We start from the raw sequence: 24,855 nt of genomic DNA on the forward strand, positions 1-24,855 counted from the left end.
TAAACAAGGTATAACATATACGCATATATGTTATGTAAAAAAAAATATATATACACACACAATATAACATACATACCCGATAATATATATGGGACAAAATTTTAACTGAATATATTAATATTTTCTTATATATTTTCTCAAATCTAAAATGAAATATGTATTGTGTGTCTATGTGCATAATCTCTACCCTGATATACATGTAGGTGGATTCCTATTTGTTTTAAGGAGTGAATTGCTATGTATTTCCTATTATGTTATTCAAGTAGATTCAATGTTCTAAAAATTGTGAAATGCAGGAAGCAAGACAAATTATGCATTAGTAAGTCTCTTGGTGACCTTCCAGCTTGGCTGTCCCCATCTTCCACTGACATCTTAGGACAAGCAAGAGTGATTCAGGTTCCAGATTCAAGGTCTCCTTTCAGGAAAAGAGGTAAGAGAAAAATAAATAGTTTAAGGTTTCTGTAGCTTTTCACAGAAAATTTTCATCATGTTTTATGTCATTTAGTAATATTTTTTATCTCTTGGCATGATTGCATAAAAAAGCAGCAAACACTGAATCAAACTGCAAAACTGTTTTATTTTCATTCTGAGCAATGAAAAATGATTCCCATTAATGTTCACATTAAAAAAGAGGCTACATATATATGAGAAAAGCAACTCATTTTAATTGATCTCCAAACATAACATCCAGTGACAACATTCAATTTCTGGGTAGTGAATAGCAATGGTTATATCTATATTATCAATATGTTCATACTTGAGGCTTGGGCATAGCCTAGATATTGCACCAGTACACTGGGCATTATTTGCTTTAATGGGAATTTATTGAGCAACATTTGAGGCCAGGAGTAAGTATTGCACATGATAATTAAGATGAATAATTCTCATTCCCTGTCTTCAAGGAGCTTACATTTTGGTGCTTAGAGGAGGCACAGATGTCAGAACAGGTAACTAATATACACCCTAGTGAAATAGATGCTTTAGAGCAATAGGAATTTAGGCTTTCAGACCAAGGAGGAAAAATGATTGCAAATTACTATCAAAATATTCTGGAATGGAAGAAAACCTAGAAAGGAAAAAAAGAAAATAGAAAAGGAGGAAGAGAATCTGCTCTATCAGAATTTATCTTTAAAAACAAGACAAGTAACTAGACAATGAACTCTTAATTTATGTTCCCAAAGGCCTGTGCCATGACAGAAGAGAGAATGTCTATTTTAAGTCCCAGACACCTGGCACTGTTCCTTGGCATGTGGAAATAGGTGTTCAACAACCATTTGTTAGTGGCTTTTCCCTATTTCCTTCCTCTCTCTCTCACTCTTTCTGTCCCCCCCTTTCCCTCCCCCCTCCCCTTCTCTCCCCCTTTCTGTCATGCTTCAGGATCATTTACCTTGTTAAATTAAGCTTTCTATCTTCCTTTTCCCTTCTTAATAGGATTATATTAGGTTAAACCAGATAGAATTCTGCTTTCAAGTCAAAATGGTTAAAAGGCAACAATTTCATACGGTTCAACCCAGTAATTCAACTGGTGTACACGAGTTAATCTATTCACACCAGCAAGAAACGAAGACAACCAACTGACCATATTGAACTAGCGTAACATATAATAAATTTTCTCAGGAACAGTTTACAATATATAAATTATTCTCAGGAATAAGCCTTCCAGAAACCTTAATCAAAATGGCCTATAGGACTAAGTGATGTGGCTGTTAAGAATAGTGACAATTTTATCAACAATAAATTGATAAATTTGTTGGAGCAATATAAATTAAAATAAATATAAATATAAATCTATTTGGAGCAATACGTGCTCCAAACCTGGGGCTTTGAATATGTAACTGGGTCCTACACTAGAAATTGACTTACAGCATCTGGATGCTCTGTTTGGATACTCTGCTACTCACTATTCATCTTTATTCACTAGAAACAGTTTAAAAATATTAATGCCTTAATTTCAATGTAGTGTATGTATCCCACTGTGGCTCTCCTCCTGTTCCTACAGATATTCACCCTGTAGCCCCAATCCAATAGTCTTTCCCAGTTTCATACTCTGTTTTACAAAGAGCCTTAATCTCTGGGGGGTTGGATGGTGACAAGGAGTAATGAACATAGGTAGCCAAAGTGATGATGTGCCTGGTATCGGGTTAAGGATTGTGATAGAATACTATGTCTCCTCATGACAGGGACTTGTGTCTTTAATTGAAAGGATGACCATATAATTCATCATCCAAAGATGGACACTTTTTGAGAGTGAAAGGTGATCTATTAATAATTACAGTAGGACAACAAACCGAAACAGAGACCATTTCAGGCAAATGGAGACATATAATTACACTGTAATTTGAGCATTTCCCCAGAACACATCCTGTGAGATACTCTGTAAAATAACTCACTAGAGAGTGATCTAGATAACAAGAATGAAAGGTCACAATTTGTTATTACATATATAGGTTAACTTTATCTCCTTCAATTTTCACATTCCAGATTTTAGTTTTCTATAGGACCCTGTGGTAGATTCTACACATTTTGTTTCATGATTTCTAGCAGACAGTACAAAATTTTCTGATTTCCCTTGTGTTTTTCCGGCTTCATTTGGAAGCAAAGAAATTTTCTTCCTTGCGATCATATATTGTTCTGTTATTCATAAAATACTTTGTTCCATATCATGCTTCTTCAAATACAATCCCTTCTAATTCGATTAGAAAATGAGTAAATTAAAATAAAATTATGTGAGAATATTTGGTGAATTAACTTTAATTATTGAAGAACAAGGTATAGAGTATAACAAAATCAGGTCAAAAGTCAAACCACTCATATTTTAATTTTGTCTTTGCTATTAACCATCTGTGTTGTTAAGTAAGTCCGCATCTTCTCAAAGAAAAAAAGTACAAGAAAGAACAGTGTAAGTGCTAGGATTGTGTGAACATAATGCATGAATCTCATTGGCCCCCAACAGCCCTGTAGCATTAACACTACATTGCCCATGTGCAAGCTCATAATTGATGAAATTGAGTAACTTGCCCTGAACTTTCACTTAGTAAATGGTAAGGAAGAATTTAAGTCCAGGTCTGTCTGAAAAATACACGCTGTCAGTCAATAATCTGTTTACTTATCTTGAAAATGGGAATCTCTTGCATGATTCAAAAGATTGTTATAAAGATTTAAAGACTAAATGAATGCCAAATGTCTAAAAGTTTTTAAACAATCTACATATTTGGGTATTACTAGAATCTTACCCTTATATTTTTCTATTTATTTCTTGATTATTTTTTTTCTTGACTCTTTGACTCAGGATTTAAATAAAATTTTTGGAATACTCATCACATTTTATAACAAGAAAATAGATCACAAGCATTTCACAAAGTGGTATTTAATTCTCTTTGATTCCACAAGTGTGACACCCCCATACCGGGACAGAGCGTCTGTTCCCGAGAGCTCATTGCCTTGGGCATTTGCATCTTTCTATTATCACTATCCTAGGTCACTCTGACATTTCAAAACAATGTCTTATATTTATATTGGAAGCCTTTATTAAACTAAGATACAATTTGTTTTTAATTAATAGGTCATTCCACCTTCATCTATAAGATGACATTCTAGCTCAATCAGCTGCAGCACTACTTATTTAAGACAAGAGAAGAAGGTGAAAGGAGAACAAGGCAATTACAAGGTTAGTCTCTATTTCCAAAGCATCACCTGAGGCTTCATTCAGATAATTTCAATTAACTTTTATGGAAGTTACTCAGCTAAAACCCCAGCAAATGCTACTGTAACTAGATTCAGTGCTCCAGAGCTATACAACTGCTGAGGAATTTATACCATCATTTTTTTCAAGTGTACCAAAAAATATCGCTCCCAAGACTGACCTATGTGACATGTTCCCCATGGTCTAATGCAAATTAAGATGACTGTGATGTAAAGATCTCTGAGACAAGGGTCATAATGGAAACATTAGCAGACCCTTCGCTACAGAAGCCCTGCAGGGGGCCATTAAGATATTTTATGGAAGTGCTATAGTGCCAGCCTGAAAGCAATCGGCAAAGAGCAGGAAACATAAGCGACTGTAAAAAGAAAACAAAACAAAAACCCAATAAGAGACAATGAAGACATCATTAAAAACATAAAGGCAATGAAAATGCCTATGGTGTGTTTTCCATTATCTGTGACCTTGGGTTTCAGTTTTGGCTGTGTTCATCATCAGTTTAAGAAAAATACTGCCTTAGACTCCTAGGCTCACACATTCTTTGCGTGATTCCTTAGAAGAGGAGGGGCAAAGCCCTAAGCTAGCTGTCAAAAAACAACTTACTATAAATTGTAAGGGTAAAATATCCTGTAAGAGTTTTCCCTCTGTGCTCTTGAGTATTGTCTCTCAGGGAACCCACCCAGGATGACAGGAAGATAAAAATTAGATTGAGGCCTTTTACACTGTTTTGACTGTTCATATCCTCCTTGTGTGTTATTTATATTAACAAATTCAGTTTTCTACCTCAAAAAGACAGCTGGTTAACAAAATGCTGTTGAACAAAAGAGATCTCTTAGGCATGGTTACACTGTCAGGTTATCCCAGATTAGAATCACAGATAACAGTGATCTAGCTATAGAACTAAGTTACTCAATGGAGATTGTGATCCAAATTTGTAAGTGTTTTCCAACAAGCCCTTTTAAAAAATAACTGTGAATAAGTTCCCCAACTCCTAATGTGCTTGTGTTTATTTTCGTCTGTAGTTTTTTTCTTTAGCATAAGACCTTTTTTTTTTTTTTTGGCTTGAAATGAAACAGGTATTATTTACTCTAAGTGAAGTGAAAAATTGGGACTAATTTCTCAATTACTTTCCATCATAAAATACTTCATTCCAGGTATCCCCAAGGTTAAATTTTATTTTCTCCACAAGGTTAAATTTAATGTCAGCACAGACTATCAGAAAAATAACCCCATTTCTTCCATTTGCTTTACATGTATAAATTCAGTCTTTACTTAATCTTTTTTTTTTTTTGTAGAACACTAAATAAAATGTGACGCAAAGTCTGTATTTCTCCAATATGTAGTTGATGTTTGATGAAAAACTTGGCAACTTAATTCTCATAAAAATGATTAAGTAGAATTATACTGGCAAGACTCAGCTATCACGTAATGTTTGGGAGAGTGGATAGGAAGGAAGAGAGTGAAAAGGAAAAGTCTCTTGTTTTTTTTCTCTCTTTCTCTCATCATATAATGTTTTCTATGAGAATCTTCCATAATCAAAATTTAGGTCCTAAAGAATTAAGCATGAAACACATGGGGTTTATTCTTTGTGATCAGTCTGATATAGATTGCTTTGTTTTCCTTAGAGTCACTTTCCTAGTAAATTAAATTATATTACTAATTTTTTGCTCATTATCAATACTTTTTTTCCCTCAGTTTTCTACTGGTGCAACTCTAAGTAAAAGATATACTTTGAAAATCATTAGATTTGAACCAGAAAATAGAAATTATTTGCAGAGAATATTGTATTTCTCTTCATTTTGAAAATCTTTCAGAACTGAACTATAGCATTCTTGAAGCATATATATATAATTAATATTTGAGGATTTCCCTTTTTACTTGATGGAGTTCAGGACATGCTAACCCCAAATATGGCACTTTGGCATATTGAATATTTTAAGCTGAAGGAGTTTGAGAAAATGGCAGAAGCAGAAAGGTCACTCTGATCTTCCCCCCAATCTTTCTCTATTGAAACAGATCATAAAATTCTCAGGTAAGAGGTGCCCTTCCTATGCCAGAGAAAAGGAGCATCCTTATCTCTGAAGACAAAGATGCCCCAAGAAGAATCCTAACAAACAAGCCATACTAAATCTTCCTATTTACTATAATTGCCTCATACTCTCCTTGGGAAAAATTAGTACTCTAATAAAAGACAAATAGAGAAACATCCCATGGTTGTGGATAAAAGTTCTTGATGTTATACCGATGACAATACTAGGTCTATTTTTCTATAAATTTATTGCACAAACCAATTAAGATCCACTTAGATATTTGAGGAACACAATAAAGTTACTTAAAAAGTTGTTTGAAAAATAGAAGTCCACAAATAACTACAACCTTAAAAATGAAGAAATTAACAGGGAGAATTTGTTCTATCAGATTTTTAAAATTAAAGTTGGGGTGCCTGGGTGGCCCAGTAAGTTAAGCATCCGGCTTCGGCTCAGGTCATGATCTCATATCTCGTGAGTTTGAGCCCCGCATCAGGCTTAAATGAGTCTACCATTCTCAGCTTGGTTGTCTGTGGAAAAGTATTTTTAAATATTCTAGAGTCAGCCTCCTTTTTGCCCTCTCAAAAAGTATTTTATAAAGCTAAAAAGATGACTACTTAAGTTATTAATACCTGTCTTTTATTTAATTACTTCACTCACTCATTCAATAAATATTTTAAAAAATTGTTTTAATGTTTATTCATTTTTAAGAGAGAAGACAGTGTGAGTGGGGGAGGGACAGAGAGAGAGAGAGACACAGAATCTGAAGCAGGCTCCAGCCTCTGAGCTGTCAGCACAGAGCCCAACACGATGCCCAAACCCACGAACAGTGGGATCATGACCTGAGCTGAAAGTCAGATGCTTAACTGACTGAGCCACCCAGGTGCCCCATTCATTCAATAAATATTTAAAAAAAAATTTTTTTTCAACGTTTATTTATTTTTGGGACAGAGAGAGACAGAGCATGAACGGGGGAGGGGCAGAGAGAGAGGGAGACACAGAATCGGAAACAGGCTCCAGGCTCTGAGCCATCAGCCCAGAGCCCGACGTGGGGCTCAAACTCAGGGACCGCGAGATCGTGACCTGGCTGAAGTCGGGCGCTTAACCGACTGCGCCACCCAGGCGCCCCTCATTCAATAAATATTTAAAGGAGGACTTCATTTGCCACTCAGGGTGCTTCATCTGTTGGTAAAAAAAAAAAAAAAATAGCCAAGATCTGTGCTCTATGAAGCTGATATAAAACAGATAAATAATTACAAAGTGTGATGAATGAATGTTATGAAGTAAATAAAAATGGAGCTGAGATAGAAAATTACAGAAAGGAATGATTTTGGATGGGGCATTTTCATTGGCAAATCCAAGTGGGGAAGACCATGTGATACATTTTTTTCTGATGTAAATAAATACATTCATTTAAATTTCAGTAAGAAATCATCAAAATATGAATATAGCACATGAGTATTATTTAATGAATTAGTAGAGATAAATTTATCACAATTCTATCAATTCATCTTGATGCATCAGATAAAAGTTCCAAAGTTCTAAACAAAGACTTGTCTTGATGATATTATCAGTAATTGACAATAACAGATTTGGACCATCTCATTTTAATCATGCACTAAGTCTGGCATGTTCCCACCTAGCACCACATCAAGAAGTTTGAACTGCTCTGGGAAGGAATTCCAAGAATGGGACACCCAAGGGCTAGGATCTGAGATGTTCAGCAGAGAAGCTCTACTGCAGGAGAGCCAAATCACTACTCTCTACTGCTTAACCAAGGATCCCAAGAGTTATACGTGTATTTATGTGTACCCGTGTGTGTGTGTGTGTGTGTGTGTGTGTGTGTGTGTGTGTGTGTAGAGAAGCTATTGAGACTGTGCTCTGCAAGTGTAATCTGAAGATAGTGAAAATCTGACACAATTTAGAGAAGGCAGTATTTCTTGTGTGCATCCAAAATTATTTTAGCAAATCAGTCATTTATAAATAACTGCATCACATCTTTCAGTATTTCTGTATCTAAATACTAAACATGAGCCACAAAAGATGCCTTAATGCACACCAAGTTCATGTAAAGCTGTAAAATGCCATTTTTGGAAGACAAACTGCATTTGCTCTGGATCCTTGCACACACATGCATAAAAACACCCCCAGCAAATATCTGCAGCCACTCAAACACATACAACCTCCTGTGGTTTCTCCGTATATCAGATGCAGCTGGGATGATTTGAAGATTATTTTTTAAGAATGCATCTAGCTTACATTTTTAGAATATAAGTTCCAGCCAATAGATGAGCTAAATGATCCTTTATTGCCACACAGCTCTTATTACCTCTCCAAGAAATCAGCAGTGTAAATATTCCACCCTGTGTCAACTAACACAGAAACTGGTAGAGTGAGGTTGCTGGAAACTTGGCATGGTGTGTAAATTCACAAGAATCCATCAAGCTCTTCTATTATTTATACTGTAAGATTTGTAAGCTGTCTGTAGAGTAACAGGTGTAGCCCCTATGGGTCAACAACCACCTGAATAATGCATGGGAAAAGGAAAGCAATACCACATACACCACAGTTTGGTATTGTTCATTTTGGGGAATAACTTTGCCTATAATGGCTGCCTAAAAAATCTTCCTTAGCAGTGATCCATATACTGTATAGTCATGTGTGATGGTTAAAGCCAGTTCCTTTGTGTTTGACAGACCAATGTTGAATCCTGGTTTCACCTGTTACTACTTTCTGATTTTTGTTTGGTCAAGATACTTTTTTTTTCAAGACACTTTTAAACTCTGTCAAATTCAGTCTCAGTTTCATTATCTTAAGAATAAGGAAAAAAATATGTTCATAATTAATTTCTAGTTAGCAGAACACTAACAACTGGATTTCATTAAAAACTTACATACATGAAGGTTTTAATTATTAGAAGGGACAGAGATAGTTTTTGGGGGTGCCTGGGTAGCTCAGTCACTTAAGTGTCTGACTCCTGATTTAGGCTCAGGTCATGATCTCAGGGTCGTGAGATCGAGCCCACGTGGGGCTCTGCAATGGGCGTGGGGTCTGGTTAAGATTGCCTCTCCCCCGCTCAAGCTCTCTCTCTTTCTTTCTCTCTCTTCCCCAAAAACTAGACAATTATTTTTATTTGGAAATTACTAAGGTCAAAACTATGAGTTATAAGAGGTTGTATATTATGAGTTACTGTCATTGTGTATTCATTGAATACAGATTCTGGATATCATCAACAGTAATCACAGAGAATATGTTTGCGTGGCAATGGAAAAGGAGCAGAACCATGGCACCCTTGGAGTTTCTTTGCTAAATTAGACCGTAGAACTAGCATGTCACAGAACCTCTATTGTTGAATGTTATCATTTGGACAACAAAATGCTGATCTAAAAATAACTTATTGAGGGTTAAGTAGCTATTATAACCCACTATATGTAAAGGAAATCTCATTTAGAAGGCTATGAATGAAGGATGAGGAAAACAAGTGAATTGACTGAGGTTTCCAGTTAGTAATAGAGCAAAGTACACTAGTATACTATGAATGAGTCACAGAAAATGAAACTGCAAAATGACCATAACAGTTACAATTCTAATATTATCTAGTATTTACTGAGCATTTACTGTGTGCCAGATGTGCTGCTAAATGTGCTTTATGTGTCATTGCCTCCTTTAATTCTTACAATAACCCTAAGAGGTAGGCACAGATATTTTGGTTTTTCTAGATAGGAAAGCTCAGGCTAAACGAGCTTAAGTAAGTTGTCTGTGGCTACACAGGGGACACGATATAAAGCCAGATCTTTGACTCTAAAGTTCAGAATGATATGACTCTTTAAAATTTTCTAGTCTAAACTTAACAGGATTACTTGCTTCTCTGTAAACAACCAGATGAACATTTTTCCTATGGTGCCCAATGCAATCGAGGTAGTGACATATGAGAGGGATGAATGCCTACCTTCCTCCAATGAAAGTGTTTCCTTTAAAAATAATGGAATGAAATTTCCATAAATCTTGTCAGCTTTGTTTTGAAATTTTCTTACTATGACTCATAAGCATAAAAACCAAAGCTGCCGTGAAAGATGGAGAATCTAAACAAAGTTGGAAAAAATGTATTTTTTGAATCCCTACAATATTGTCAATTCACTTTATTTTTGTGGCCTTGTTTTTCCTAGGACATAAATACCACATTTCTATCTGTGGAGGAAGTGCTGCATAAGGTGAGCCACGTTCTTTATAAGAGAAGTTCATTTTTCCCCCAAATGATATGTCATTCTTAGAATTCTATTGTGAGCCCAGATGATAACTCATAATCTCCCTGCCCTTTGAGTTTGAAGACACTGCAGATTTCTTACAGAACCTATCCTCATAGTTAAGAGTGAAAGAGCAGAGATCCAAGGGGCACCTGGGAGGCTCAGTCTGTTAAGCAACCGACTCTTGATTTTGGCTCAGGCATGATCTCGTGGTTTGTGAGTTCGAGCCCTGTGTTGGACTCTGCACTGACAGCAAGTAGCCTGCTTGGTATTCTCTCTCTCTCTCTCTCTCTCTCTCTCTCTCTCTCTCTCTCTCTCCCCCTCCCCCACTCACACATAAGCACTCTCTCTCAAAATAAACAAATAAATAAACATAAAAAAAAAAAGAGCAGGGGTCCAAAGCACCATTTCTGCCCATTGTGATGTCTGGTCCATTGTCACTAGATAAGTGTTAAAGACAGGGAGAAGAAAGACCCCCCAGTGCTAGGGCTTGTTGGTTTGTTTGCTTCTTGTGTGTTTGTTTACTGGAGATAAATGCCAGGAAGGTAATTATTTCTTCTCCTAGAAAGAGTCTTGACTGAGAAATGATAAACAGTCCCACCCATTGTGCAGAAACTTGGTGAAAATCCCTTAGAGATCTAGAAAAAACGTGAGCCAGGGAGCCTGAATACAAATGCTGGACAGGACTGAAGAGGAGGAGGAAGGGTGGTGTGACAGAGGGAGGGGAAAGAGGAGGAGGAGATGGATGAGGGGGAGGAGGGGGAGGAGGAAGTGCTAAGATAAGTGGCACAAGGGACAGGGACAAAGATGAAGGAAATGAGAAATAGAGGTGCTCCAGGAAAGGAAAGGAGTCTCAGTCTCTTAAAAGATTTGCCATTATGTGGTGTCTGAGCACTCCTGCAAAACACAAAAACAGAAATGTGGAGAAAACCAGCATAGCAATAACCACAAAGATGGTCTGGGACTTCTAAAGAGCTGAGGAGAAACTACCTGAACATGAAATGTGGCCAGGAGAAGCTAAAAACAGTCATCTACTCATGAGAGCCTGTGCTGGCAGGCTGAATTCAACTCTGCCTAATAGTCGATTCTATATGAAATCAGATAGCTAAAGCCTGAAAAGAACAGTCAGAAACCCCATCTATTTTAACCAAAGGATAATTAATTAATTAGTAAGCAAACAAACAAATAAATAACTATAGGCAGAAGGATTTCCATATAATGGACAAGAATCTCTCATTCGAATAGAAGAATATTGTTTTGGGGCACCTGGGTGGCTCAGTCTGTTGGGCATCGTACTTCGGCTCAGGTCATGATCTCGTGATTCACGGGTTCAAGCCTATGTGCTGACAGCTCAGAGCCTGAAGTCTGCTTTGTGGAATCTGTCTCCCTCTCTCTGCCCCTGCCCAGCTCATCCTCCCTCTCTCTCTCTCTGTCTCTCTCTCTGTCTCTCTCTCTCTCTCTCAAAAATAAATAAAACATTTTAAAAAATTAAAAAGAATATTGTTTTCCTCGTAGAGCCAGAGCAATCTATAAAACCGTGCCAATATAACTGTAATATGCATATTAGAGAAGACTTTTTACTTTAATTTTTGTGACACAGTTTGCAACATTTCAGTCAGCAGAGAGGCATACTTCCCAAAGTTCATGTTTTTGCTCATATTTCAGAAAAATTGCATTTTAGAAATACAACTGGAAAAGTTGTGATTGAAACCAATCACTAGGCAATCTCACACAGAGAACTATGCAATTAGCACCGTTGTTACCCAAAAGCTAGTAGAAGTGGACAGGGGAATTGAGAGGAGAATGAAGAGGAGGATATTTTGAAAGAAAATTGGATTTCAGTCTTGACTTAAAACCGGTTGACATTGAGGGCACCTGGGTTGCTCAATCGGTTAAGGACCTGACTTCAGCTCAGGTCATGATCTCACAGTTGATGGGTTCAAGCCCTGTGCTGGGCTCTGTCTTGACAGCTCACTGCCTGTAGCCTGTTTCAGATCCTGTGTCTCCTTCTCTCTCTACCCCTCCTCTGCTCACGCTCTGTCTCTCTCTCTCTGTGTCTCAAAGATAAATAAATGTTAATTTTTTTAAAGTCGATTGACATTGTAGTTGTCCTATATGTCACTGTGGCAATAGCCATATTGTCTTAGTCCAAGCTGCCATCACTAAATAGCACAGATTTGGTGGCTAAACAGCAGAGATCTATTTTCACAGTTTTGGAGTCCAGAAGTTCATGATCAGAGTGCCAGGAGGGTTGGGTTTTGGTGAGGGTTCTCTTCCTGACTTGTAGACAGCTGCCTTCTTGCTGAGTCCTCACATGGCCTTTTCTTGGTACATGAGTTCAGAGAAAGAGAAATTTATCTCTTGCTTTTCTTATAAGACCAGTAATTCCATCATAAGAGCTCTGCCCTCCTAACCTTATCTAATGCTAACTACTTCCTCAAAGCTCCATCTCCAAATTAGGGCTTCAATGTATTAATTTTTGGGGAGACCCAAGCATTCAGTTCATGATATATATCTATATATCTAATTATAATCACTCAATAAAAGCTAAAACCTTTCCAGTGTCTCTATAATATTCCATGTCCCTCCACAACCTGTTTCCTATTCCCAGTATTGCTTATCATTCCAATAGCACTTTGCTTGCTCTGTTGCAGCCTGATCGTGTCTTCAAGTCCTCTGTATGCACTAAGATTGTTCTCATCTCATGGGGTTTCCATTCACTGTTCACTTAACATGAAATGTGCTTCTTCCAGGTAGCTATCTGATTTACTTTTTGCTTAAATGCTAGTGCATCAGGGGGGTTTTCCTGAGCGTCCTATATAAAATAGCAACCATGCTTACCCACCCCCATCCCACCTTGGCATGCTATCTCTTTTACCTACTTCAATTTATTTTCTGTACCTCTCAACATTCTGATACACACACACACACACACACACACACACACACACATATACACATATGTGTGTGTGTATACTTATGTAAGTATATCACACACATATATATACTTACCATCTTAGTATCTCATCAGAGACCAATGTGTTTTGTTCACCTCTGTATCTTCTATGTCTAGTCTTATGTTGGCAGCCAGTTTCTCTAAAATCTTTGCTGGAGTACTGTTAAATGAAAAAATTATGTGCTATGTATATTTTAAAAACACACACTTAATGGATCCTTATGTTTTCTATTGTTACACAGAGAGTCTGGGTTATACTTTTTATAAATTTACCACTCAGATTTGGGGAAAATATTTCAGGAAGCGTTCTTTTTCCCACATGATGATCTTTATAACTATAGCATGTTATTCACCTAATTAAAAAGCAGCCTGAGTAAATCATATTTTGTAGAGTATTGTTTATGTGCCGTACCCCTTTTTGGGCAACAGCTTATAACCACTACTAGTATTTGAAGCTGAACATTCTGTATAGTGAACTAAAACAATACTTAAAGTTTAATTCGAAAGTTAATAAAAACTGCCAAGAGAATTATTAATAACACCTAAACCTATATAACAAAGTGAGAATTCTCTACACATACACCGTTAAGGAGATAATAAATTATAGAAATCACATATTTGTCATATTTGTATTATTATACAAAATGCAGTACTGATAGAAACTTTCAATTCTTCCTTCCAAAGGACCTGTGGAAACTCAGCTTTGGCTAGGTAAATAATCCCCTTCCTTCCTGGTCTTGCTTTGGTTATTTGTTGCCCATTCCTCCCTGGCAAACTTAGTGGCTTAAAACAACCACCACTTATTTGCACAGAATCTGCAGTCTGGGCAGTGTATAGTGGGAAAGGTTTATCTCCATTTCATGTAGCATCAGCTCAATTGGACATTGGGTGATTCACTCCACGAATGGCTCACTCATATGGCTGGCAATTGGATGTTGGCTATCAGCTGGAGCTTGGTGAAGGATGAGTGCCTGGGGATTCAGTTCCTCTCTGCATGGGTCCCCTCTTACGGGCCTTTCCAGAGGCTTCCTTTTGACCTCCTCATATCAAGGTGTCTGGATGTACAGAGCAAACGTCCAAGAGAAGAAGGTAAAAGAATAGAGAATTTTTATAATCTAGACTTAGAAGTCATACAGCCTTACTTCTGTTGTGTTCTGTTGAACAAATCAGTCACAAATGTCTACCTGGGTCCAAGGGTTGGGGACAGAGATTCTATTGCTTGATGGAAGGATTGTCAATGTCATTATAAATGGAGAATGGGGGATGGACTCTGTGGTAGTGTTCCTCTTTGGAAAATACAATCTGCCATGGACCCATCCTGATTTTTTCTTCATATACTATCCAAATCTTGTTGGTGTTTCCTGCACTATTCTTTTCCCATACCTATCTACTTTGGGTTGTTGTTTATTTGTATTTCAGCCCTTATTATTAGTTATAGACAACCCTTCTTTTCTGCTTGTGTACCAAGACTTTATCAACAGTGCTCCTTAAGGAGGTTTGTTTTCTCTGAAATTACTGGCAAGATTTTTCCCATAAATTACTCAGCACTCTGAGAATTGCTTATTTCTTTTCAGTGATCCTAAAGTTTACTTGACCTTTCCTTTCTTTAGGCCTTTTGTGTTGTCTATCTGCTTCTGGGTCCTGTACTATCTTACCTATTATAGCAATAAAGAGAGTCTTTTCTTTTCCTACTTTAATGGGAAAATAAAGCAAAGATACCAGATTATTTGCTGATTAGGGCTTGAGAAGAACATGAATGTTTTCCTTCATTTGGCAGAAATGTGGGTGACATGACAATGTCCCTGAAACTCTGTTAACTTGCTGTTACTCAAATAGTTACACCCCATCCCCTAGGGCAGTTTTCCTTTTACAGCAGATTGGGTATCACACCTTCTCTAAATTGAGCCTTATGAAATTGGCCCAGCAGCTATCTACCAGCCCTGAGGTCCACCCTCATCTTCTGCCCTTCATGTGCCTTTCCATGCAGCTCTGGAAACTATTGGAGTCTGCTTCACACTTCAGACGATTATGGGAAATTGGGATGGAGGAGGCGTACCACCATTTTCCTCCCAGGGACACTGTGCCACAGTTTCTTCAAGTGTTGCTAATACAGGTGTTTCTGTTACAGAAAGTTCAAGACCACACTGTGTCTGTGTATACTTCCCAACTTCAGGGACACGTTTGTTCTTCCTCATATTGGATGAAGAGGGCTGAAAAGAATAAGGCTCTATGCTTCAGACTCCCAGATGCTCTTCCCAAATCCAGTCTCTCTGACTATGTTCAGCATTAATGATGGCACAGACGGGGATGTTTGTGTTCTGCAGCCCCGCACACATCCTGCTAGATTCGGGTTGCCAGGCTCCCCTGGCAGGAACTGTCAATCTTTCTGTGATCCTCCTGCAGTTCTCCCACTGAGCATTAGAAAGGGAAGAGAAGTACTTTCATTCCTACCCAAGCTCTGCTCTCTCCATAAGACTTACCACCTCTCTCCAGCACCCAACCCCCCTCTTTGACTGGGATAATGCTGGGGGGATGGGGAGAGTTGGTGACTAGGCATTTTCTAAACTGGCTCTTGTCACTAATTTCTGGTAGGAAGGTGGTGGGCTTTCTGAACATAGAACATGAGGTATATTTGTTCTTGGCTTTGCATCTTTGCAAAAATTCTAGAAACTAAGTATCCTATTTGCCATCCTATTTTATGTATTATAAAGTTTAATGTACTGATTATACTAATCTGTACATTTTCTGGTAAGAATTTGGGTTACCCAAAGATACTAGAAAACATTGAGAAATGTGAATCTTTACTCAGTTGCATCTCTCACAGCTATAAAATTAGATTCTCTTACCTAATTTCACAAATAAATGCTTTGTTGTGTGAGCTGTTCTTCTAAGGTTTCATATGCTTCCCCTGAGATGGACACGTCCTCATTCAGAGTATTTCTCCTTCCTGTCCCTGGAGATGACTCCTGAAGGAAAAAAAAAAAGATTACACTTCAGAGAGAGTAGGAAAACCTCTCTGAGAATCACCCAGCATCTAACAACATTCTTCTTTGTAGCTGCCTACTTAACAGTGTTTCTTTCTCCTTTTTTTTCCACACAAAACCCCCAAAATAGAGAATTTTCTTCAGCAGAGGAAGGGTCATATGAAGTTACAATTTTCGTAACACTCCCCTAGCAACAGGCCCAGGGAGTTTTTCCCACCATATTTATCTTGGGTGGCATAAACCTGGGCATAGACATAAAAATATGGGTGAAGATTTGAATGTGGAATACACCGTGAAGGTCACTGCTGTGTGAACTCTGTATAGTTTGTCACATAATATTGATTTGGCTTTCATTTATTTTGCTATTGTTGTCTTGTTTATTGCCACAAAAACCCCTTCGGTTTTTGTCAGGGAGAACTAACTGAATGGGTCAAATTCATCCAACATTTAGCTATGAGACCAGGCAGTCTTGGATTTGAATTCTGCTGTACCCTGGAGCCTTCTCCACCCAATGAAGAAGCAATTAATAAAAATTATTTGCATGGAGGTGATTGTTACAAGGGTCAGTTTCACTTTGAAATGCTCATTTTGAAATTGTTATGGGTGAGTGGAAAGTGCACTGGGTTAGATGCAATCCATTCACTAAGAAATAATGATCAAAGGTCTTCTAAACACCAGGTACACTTTGAGGGTTGAGGCAACAGCAGTGAGCAATGGGGACAAAAATCCCTGCTCTCCAGGAGACCATATTCTCATGGGAGGAGGCAAATGATAAATAAATTTAAAAAATAAAATATATCATGTATTTGATGAAAATAAAGTATGAGATCTCCACCCATCAATAACTTGATGACCTTGGAGCTATCATGTACCCTTTTGAGACTTGTTTTTTTCCTCAGTGAGAGTGGATTTGTGTGGATGATCACTAGGTGGCTTTTGGTGTTGACATCTGGTGAGACTTTTCTTTAACTCTTTTCTGGTTTCAGTTTGTTTTTTGGTGTAAATTCAGAATGGCTTCCATATAGGCAATATTCCAGCTTCACTCACTAAGGGAAGGAGAAATTCAGGTCAGGAGACTGGTGTCTGGGCAACTGGATGTGATTCATAAATTTGCAGTAATTGCTTTTAATCTACTTTTTTTTTGTCCTAAAACTCAGACCTGAATAATCAGGCAACTATATATTAACTTTACCCAAAAGACCTTGGACCACCTGTCTGTTTCCTGTTTTCCTTGCCAAGTATCTCTTCTGGGAAAAGCTGACTGGAAACACAGCAGGACAAAACTCATTTCTCTCCTTTCTTTGTTCCATCTGTCTCTCTTCTCATCTGGGAGATCTCTTGTTCACTTCCTCATTATTTCTCACATTCAAGGCTAAATTCTCCACCTGTGCTTTTGATCCACTGCTTTCCATCTTCTTCCAGATGTTGTTCCTACAATAAGTCCTACCCTTCCCTATCTTTCCAGTATTTTAGATGTCTCCCTCTGCTGACTCTTTTCACACAAGCTAAAAATACTACCATGTCTTCTCCACTGAAAAAATCCTTCATTCCCTCTGGCTAATGCTCTAATATTCACTTTCCCTTCACTAACCAAGCTACTCTGAAAAAAAAAGAGGCTGCATTTTATATACCCTTCTTATCGCCTATCGACTCTTCAAAGCACGGATACAGGTTTGTAACTATAACTACCTTGGAAACTGGTTTCTCCCATATCTTTAATGATGTGCCAAGTATTTTCACCACTCTCTGCAGCATTTGACAATATTGTCCGTAATGCTCTTGAAGCTCAGCCCTTATTCATATTTGAGACATGACTGTGTCATCTACATCTACTCTGGTGTCTTTATCAGCCTCTTTTCCTGGTTTCTTTCTCCCCATACTTCGGACTCTTTCTTTCCTACTTCCCTCTTTGCACTTTTTAAATCCACTTGCAGTTTCCACTACTACCTGATAACTGTCACCTCTCCAGATCCAAACACCTCGTTTGAAATCTTTGTATCTGATTGCCTCTTGGATGGTAGTATACATGACTATGGGGCATCATCCTTGTTCCTTACCTTCAATACAGCCTATTCCCTAATGAACTCATAATATCTACCTCTCCCTTAGCAAGCATGGACTGTTCTTATATTTCGTTTTATGTAGAAAGGCTTCCATCTACTCAACATTATGCCTTTAAAATTGTCCACATTGATACATGTGTACAGATCTAATTTATTTATTTTAACTGCTATTTAAAGACTCTCTGGACTCAAATCCTATCTCTGCCACTTAATAGCTTTGTGATCTTGGGTAAGTATTTAGTTTCTTCATGCCTTATTATTTTATTTATTTTAAAATTTTTAATGTTTAATTTTTTTGAGAGAGAGTGAGAGAGAGAGAGAGAGAGTGTGTGAGCGGCGAGGGGCAGAGAGAGAGGGAGACACAGAATCCGAAGCAGGCCCCAGGCTCTGAACTGTCAGCACAGACCCTGATGTGGGGCTCGAACTCACAGACCCCGACGTGGGGCTCGAACTCAGATCATGATCTGAGCTGAAGTCAGATGCTTAACCAACTGAGCCACCCAGGCGCCCCAATGCTTTATAATTTTATATGAAAAATTAAACTTTTATAACTAGTTTCTGAGGTTTATGTTCCATATATATTTATATACATGTATATATGTATGTACATTCACACATAACATATATCTTTACCAATACTTGTTATTAACCAGAACTTTTAATTTTCATCAATCTTATGGGTACGAAATAGGATGAAATTGCTGTCTCAATTTAAATGCCCAACACCTGCAGGGTTTTGTCCATCCCTCTGTGGGAAAACAAATACATATTGAGCAAGTACTTAAGAGAGTGCCTAGCACTTGGTAACAGCTCAATAAATGTTATCTATTACTCTTACTAATATTATGTAGTATGATTTTGTAATGATATAACATACAATTTTGTCCATTTTCTTGTTACCGAATATTGAGTCTTTATCCTTTTGGTATGAAAACCCTTGCCTAATGATTATGTTATTCCATTCTCTTTGACAATAATTGATTTGAGAATGGGCACATGACCAATATTGAGCAGAGAAACATGAACTTTTGGAAATGGTTTCCTTGCTCCTAAAATGAAGTCACAGGAATATAGGGTCCTTGCTTTTCTTCTAGACACTGTGTGTCTGGATGAGATCCATGGAGGAGCTACAGTGTTCTTGCCCCTGAGAGAGGCCAGTCTGGGATAGAAGCTGGTATGTTAATAATGGCAGAAACAGAACTGGAAAGAACTGACTTCTTGAAGACTCATTGAGCCTCTGATCATAATAAGCCTGGTTTTCAGCTAAACTCTGTACACAGGTGATAGTAGAGGTCCATGTTAATTAAGCCAATTTGAGATAAGATTTCTATTGCCTAAAGCCAAAAGAATTCTAACTATAAACTTGCTGAAACAGTTTTAAAATATTTATACTCCCACTAGCAATGTATGAGGGTTTGTATTTTTCCATGACTCTATCAACACTTGGTGTGATCAGACCTTTTAATTTCTGACAATATTATGGGTGTGAAATTGAAACTCACTGATGTTGCAGTATAAATCTCTGTGATTTTCTATGTATATAATCATATAATTCTCCTCACCTCGAGTCAATTTATGATTTATATCTCATCTCTTTTTATTCTCTCATTAATTTGCCAGTACTTCCCAGTATAGAGTTGAGAGGAAGCAGTCATGGTAATAACAGCTTAAACAAAATAGTTTATTTCTTACATTTCAAGAAGTCTGGAAACTGGCAGTTTGGGGCTGATATGGTCCTACATATTGTTAAGAACTCAGACCTTCCAGTTCCCCACTCTGATACCGTTGGTTCATAGCAGCCTCCACATCAGCAGTGGAAATAAGGGGGAAGAGTAGAAAAAGAAAGGTGGTAAGTCACAGGCCAGATGTCTGTTAAGGAAGGGCTCTCGGAAGCTGCCTCCTAAAGTTTTAATTTATATCTCATTAGCCTAAACTTGGATTAGAGGTAGATATGTGGGAGAATAACTAAAGTAAGAAATGATCTTTTTTAAAATAATTTTTTGAGTTTATTTATTTTGAGAGAGAGAGTGTGTGTGAGCAGGGAGGGAAAGGGCAGAGAGAGGAGAGAGAATCCCAAGCAGGTCCTGTGGTATCAGCACAAAGCCCGATGCCAGGCTCGAAGTCTCGAACCATGAGATCATGATCTGAGCCGAAATCAAGAGTTGGCTACTCAACCGGCTGAGCCAGCCAGGAGCCCCAAAGTAGGGAATGTTCTACCATTTCACTGCCATTGAATTTGCTTGCTGTTTGGCAGGTATGAACAATTGGATAAGAGATTGACCTTCTATTACTGTTTTGTTCCTTTTTTTTATAAGTTGTTTTGAATTTTATGAAATGACTGCTGCATTTATTTATATAAATTTTTCTTTACATTGTCAAGTTGACATATTATATTAATGTATTTTCTAAATTTAAATCATCTAAATATTCTCAGGATCAACACATTGTGAATCAGTTTGCTATTTTACACAGTAGTTTTACATCTATTTCAAAAATGACAATTGCTAATCATTTTTCTGGCTTTATTTATTTGCAGAATCATTAGCAAATACATACTAGTTCCATAAAATTAGTGGGTGAACTTTAATTTTTTGTAAACACTGGGACAGTTTTATAAGAAAAGGGTTTTCTATTTCTTGAAAACGTGGTGGAACACTACAATCTGGACCTGTTGCTTTTTCTGTATGTAGACTTTTTGATAATGATTATATCTCTTTAGTTGACATAGGTCTACTCAAATTTTTTGTTCATATTGAATACATTTTGTTAACGTATTTTTTCTAGAAAATTAACATTTTATTTTAAAATTTATTATAAAGGTTCTGATATTTTGAACAAGTTTTTAAAATCCTCAATATTACATATATTTATGGTCTTTTCAATATCTATCTATGTACCTATCACCTGTCTGTCTATCTATTGCTTCTCTCTTTCTCTCACCCCTTTTTTTTTCCCTGATCCACTTTGGCAGAATTTTGTCTATATTCGTGGTGCTTTTATAGAACTGGGCTTTAATTTCATTGCTCTTCTCTATTCTTTTTGCTCGTCTTCCATGACATTAATATTTCCTCTTTTGTTGTTTTTCTACTTTCTTATGTTTTTTATTTACCTAATTTCTTGATTGTAATTTAGATCATTAATGCTTAACCTGTTAATGAATGTTTAATCTGTGCAGTTCTATATTAGTTACGTATGCTTTAGGCTAAAGTAAACGACGCTTTCAGAAATGTTTTGAATAGGAGTCCAGGCCTCAGATGGTGGCTTAAAGGCTTCATGGGCTGAGATCCTTCCATTTTTCTCCTCTCCTATCCCTAGGGAATTGCCCTGATCTGTGTAGTAGAATATCACCCAACTGCACAGCTGCATTCAAGCATAAGATCATAGCATCACTTCTGTTCACTTATGTCTTGTTTTCTGAATCTAGGACAAAGCACACCTTCATCCGCTCTTTTGGCTGGCTTGTGTAGGTTGTCCACCCTCACCCAACACACACACACACACACACACACACACACACACACACACACGCATGTATGCACATATGCACACATACGCAAATAAATGTATGTAATTTTTAAAAAGAGCTAATTCATCATGGTGTATAGTTCTTCACCTTTGGATCCAGGTTCAGATCCTGGCTCTAACACTTCAAACTATAGCATCCATCAACAAGTCATTTAACTTTTCTGAAACATGGTGTTCTCATCTGGAAAATGAGAATAATAAAACATTCTTATGAAGTTGTTGAAGAAAAAGTTTAAGTAGGGAAAGTGCACAGTTCGGTTTTTGGCATCTAGTAGCATTCGATAGAAGTACACCTCTGTGTACCTATAGGAAATGCCTCAGTAAAGGTGGGATCACCAAATCAATTCCTGAGTTCAGAAGAACATGCTTTGTGATTTTCTTGTTATGTTTCTGCTTTGGGGACAAAAGACATTGTTTTTTTAAAGGTGACAATTCTCTAATCATGGTAAAGGGAGGTAAATACTTTGTTTTCCTCCAGGGAGAAAAAGAGATGTATTAAATGCTTAACGGAATTTTCTTCAATGCCACAAAATTGGTGGCTATAAATTTTGAACACAAGTTGAATTATTGTTGACGTTTTATTTCTTCAGGGGTTTTTTGACCACATCATTAAACTGTATCACTTTCATTGACCTAATTTTATCATGAAGTCCAGGGGACTATTAAAGGGATACTTTAAAAAATGAAATGAAATGAAATGAAATGAAATGAAATGAAATGAAATGAAATGAAATAAAAGTTTTATTCCATGTGGTCAATGTGATGTTCTTGCTAATTTCTATCAATTGCTGTTAATTCATTTTTGTTTCTTGGAAAAGTATATATAAAGATGAGCATTTCCATAAAAGGACAGACGCCATAGGTGTTGGGCTCAATTATTCTTATTATTTTATTTATTAAGAGCAATATCTAAGAATAAAATGAAAGGTGTTATTTTTCACAAACTCATTTAAGTGAATTTTGAAAATATGGGTTCAGAGAGTCTAGTGACTAGTTTTTAATTCACAGATCAGTATACCTAAATTTTAGAATTCGAACATCACCCCTTGCACACTACTTAGAACACACGATTACTGCACAAAATATATCAGTCAGGATATGAAATTTTTTCCCTTGACTGAGTATGAAAGGAGGCCTGAGAAATGTATCTGTACCTGGTCTCAGGAGCAAGTAGTATAATTTGTTTTATACAATAAAATTCTATCAAAAATTTTACCTAGGGGCACCTGGATGGCTCAGTTAGTTGTCAGACTCTTGATTTTGGCTCAGGTCATGATCTCATGGTTGGTGGCTTTGAACCCTGAGTCAGGCTCTTCACTGATAGCACAGAGCCTACTTGGGAGACTCTCTCTAACTCTGTCTCTCTCTCTGCCTCTCTCCAGCTTGCTTACTTTCTCTCAAAATAAATAAATAGATAAACTTTAAGGAAAAAAAAATAGAATGATTCAGAGATGAAAAAAATGCAATAAAGGAGATTGGAAATAAGTTTGATGCAGAAATGAATTAAAACTTTAAAGTATGTGAAACATTATGGGGCACCTGGGGGACTCAGTCGGTTAAGTGTCTCATCAAGCCCCACATTAGACTGTGTGCTGGCAGTCCAAAGCCCACTTGAGATTCTCTCTAGCCCTCTCTCTCTGTCCCTCCCCTACTTGCGCGCTCTCTCTCTCTCAAAAAAGTAAACGTTTGAAAAAAATTATCTAGAAAAAAATCAGTTAATTCTAACAACTTATACTACAAAAGGGGAAAGATGAGGAGAGATTGTGAAGGAAAGAGACAAAACAGACAGAGACAGAGACAGAAACAGCCATATAAACAAAGTGACAGAGAGAGAGAGAGAGAGAGAGAGAGAGAGAGAGAGAGAGAGAAGCAGCAGCAGAGAGAGGCATTTCCCCCTGCAACTGAGTGAAGTCATCTGCTTACTTGGCTGTGTCTCTAAGATATTAATTCCAAATTGGGGGACATAGAAAGCATGAAGAAATTAACTTCATAAACTATCAGAAGTCTATTTTAGTTAAAATTTAGCTCTTCGATCAAAACCCCTTTTTTAAAAAACTCTTAAGTTTAATGTTATATAGCACTTGAAGAACCAAGACATGTAATGTTTGTCTTCTTTGCCTTCCTTGATCTGTCTCCAGAAACGTGCTCAGAGAAAGGAGCTCAGTGCCCAAGAGGAACAAGGACAGACCTCACACAATGACACATCCTAGATAAGTATCACCTTAAACAATGACGTTGGGACTTCTTCCCTAATCAATCGTATCTGGCTTCCGATTTAAATACAGTTTTATATAAGCAATGTATGATTTCTACTGTTTTCCTTATATGTATTTTCTATATAGAAGTATCATTACTTGGTTTCCCAAGCAAATCAGTTTTTCCTAAATTGAAAGTTAGCCTTTGTTGAGTGCTATTTTAACACAGAATAACAGAAGTAGAGTATTTTTGCAAATATAACTATCTGTTTTAATAAAGATGGAGACACCTTGAACTACACACACACACGCAAACACACACACACACACACACACACACACACACACACACATATACTTTGACACATACTTTCAGGTAATAGTGAAGAATGAAGAACCTGAGGGAAGCATTACTTTAGCCTGGTAGCTTTCTTAATTATCATTACCCCTTTATGATGCTATTTGCAGCTGAATAACTAGTTTCTCTCTCCCAGCCATGACTTCCTTCTGTTCATCCCTGCAGTGGAGGCAGAATCCTGTGTGTGTGACACTGCAATCTGTCACATGGTATGATTGTAATCCCCACACATTCAGCATTAGCCATACCAAGTGTAAGGAAAAGAAGAACAATATCCTCCACACTTAGTTAAAATGTCATGGAAAACTGTGAAAAACACACACTCAAAGTGTTCAGGGTGTCCATTTTTCAGCATGATGTATTTTTAGTTTTCTGCAGCCGGCAAGTCTTAATTCAAACCAAAGAAAAATATCAATGGACTGCATATGGTACACTTCTCAGCATCTTTAAACATATTTGAACCAAGCAACATCATCCTTACAGCATTTTCTAGGACTAAACTATAACTGCTCACATTTATAATGTCTCCAAACCAGGGAGTGAAAAGGAACCTGGAAGAAACATTGCCAAGCCATCCTCCTGTCTTTCTGGATTCTGTTTCTCAGTCTTTTTGTGGGTCCTTACCTTGGGCCTCTTCTTGTTTATTGTTGTTCACGTTTACGCCCACTCCCCAGACGATCTCATTCAGATCCATCTACATAATGGCTCCCAAATTCATATCACTAGATTAGCCTTCTTTCTTGAAATTTGAATTCATATATGCAGCCACATACTTGACATCTCCACTTGGGTATGTAACCAGC

At 37.3% G+C, this 24,855-nt stretch overlaps 1 protein-coding gene across 4 annotated transcripts in view; it reads left to right on the plus strand.

Moving 5' to 3' along the window:
- IQCM (IQ motif containing M) overlaps positions 1-23,798 on the plus strand; it is a 674,133-nt gene extending 650,335 nt beyond the window's left edge. For 3 of the 4 annotated variants that reach the window (XR_006597348.1, XR_006597350.1, XR_006597351.1), the window contains 4 exons: positions 344-430; positions 3,563-3,667; positions 9,894-9,938; positions 23,638-23,798. The gene's annotated coding sequence lies outside the window, so the exon portion shown is untranslated. Of the gene's footprint in view, positions 1-296; positions 431-3,562; positions 3,668-9,893; positions 9,939-23,637 lie in introns of all 4 variants that reach the window. The other variant, XR_006597349.1, reaches the window with a different exon arrangement.
- The last annotated feature ends 1,057 nt before the right edge of the window (positions 23,799-24,855 follow it).

Source organism: Felis catus, chromosome B1 (genome assembly GCF_018350175.1).
Source record: "Felis catus isolate Fca126 chromosome B1, F.catus_Fca126_mat1.0, whole genome shotgun sequence".
NCBI classification, from domain to species: domain Eukaryota; kingdom Metazoa; phylum Chordata; class Mammalia; order Carnivora; family Felidae; genus Felis; species Felis catus.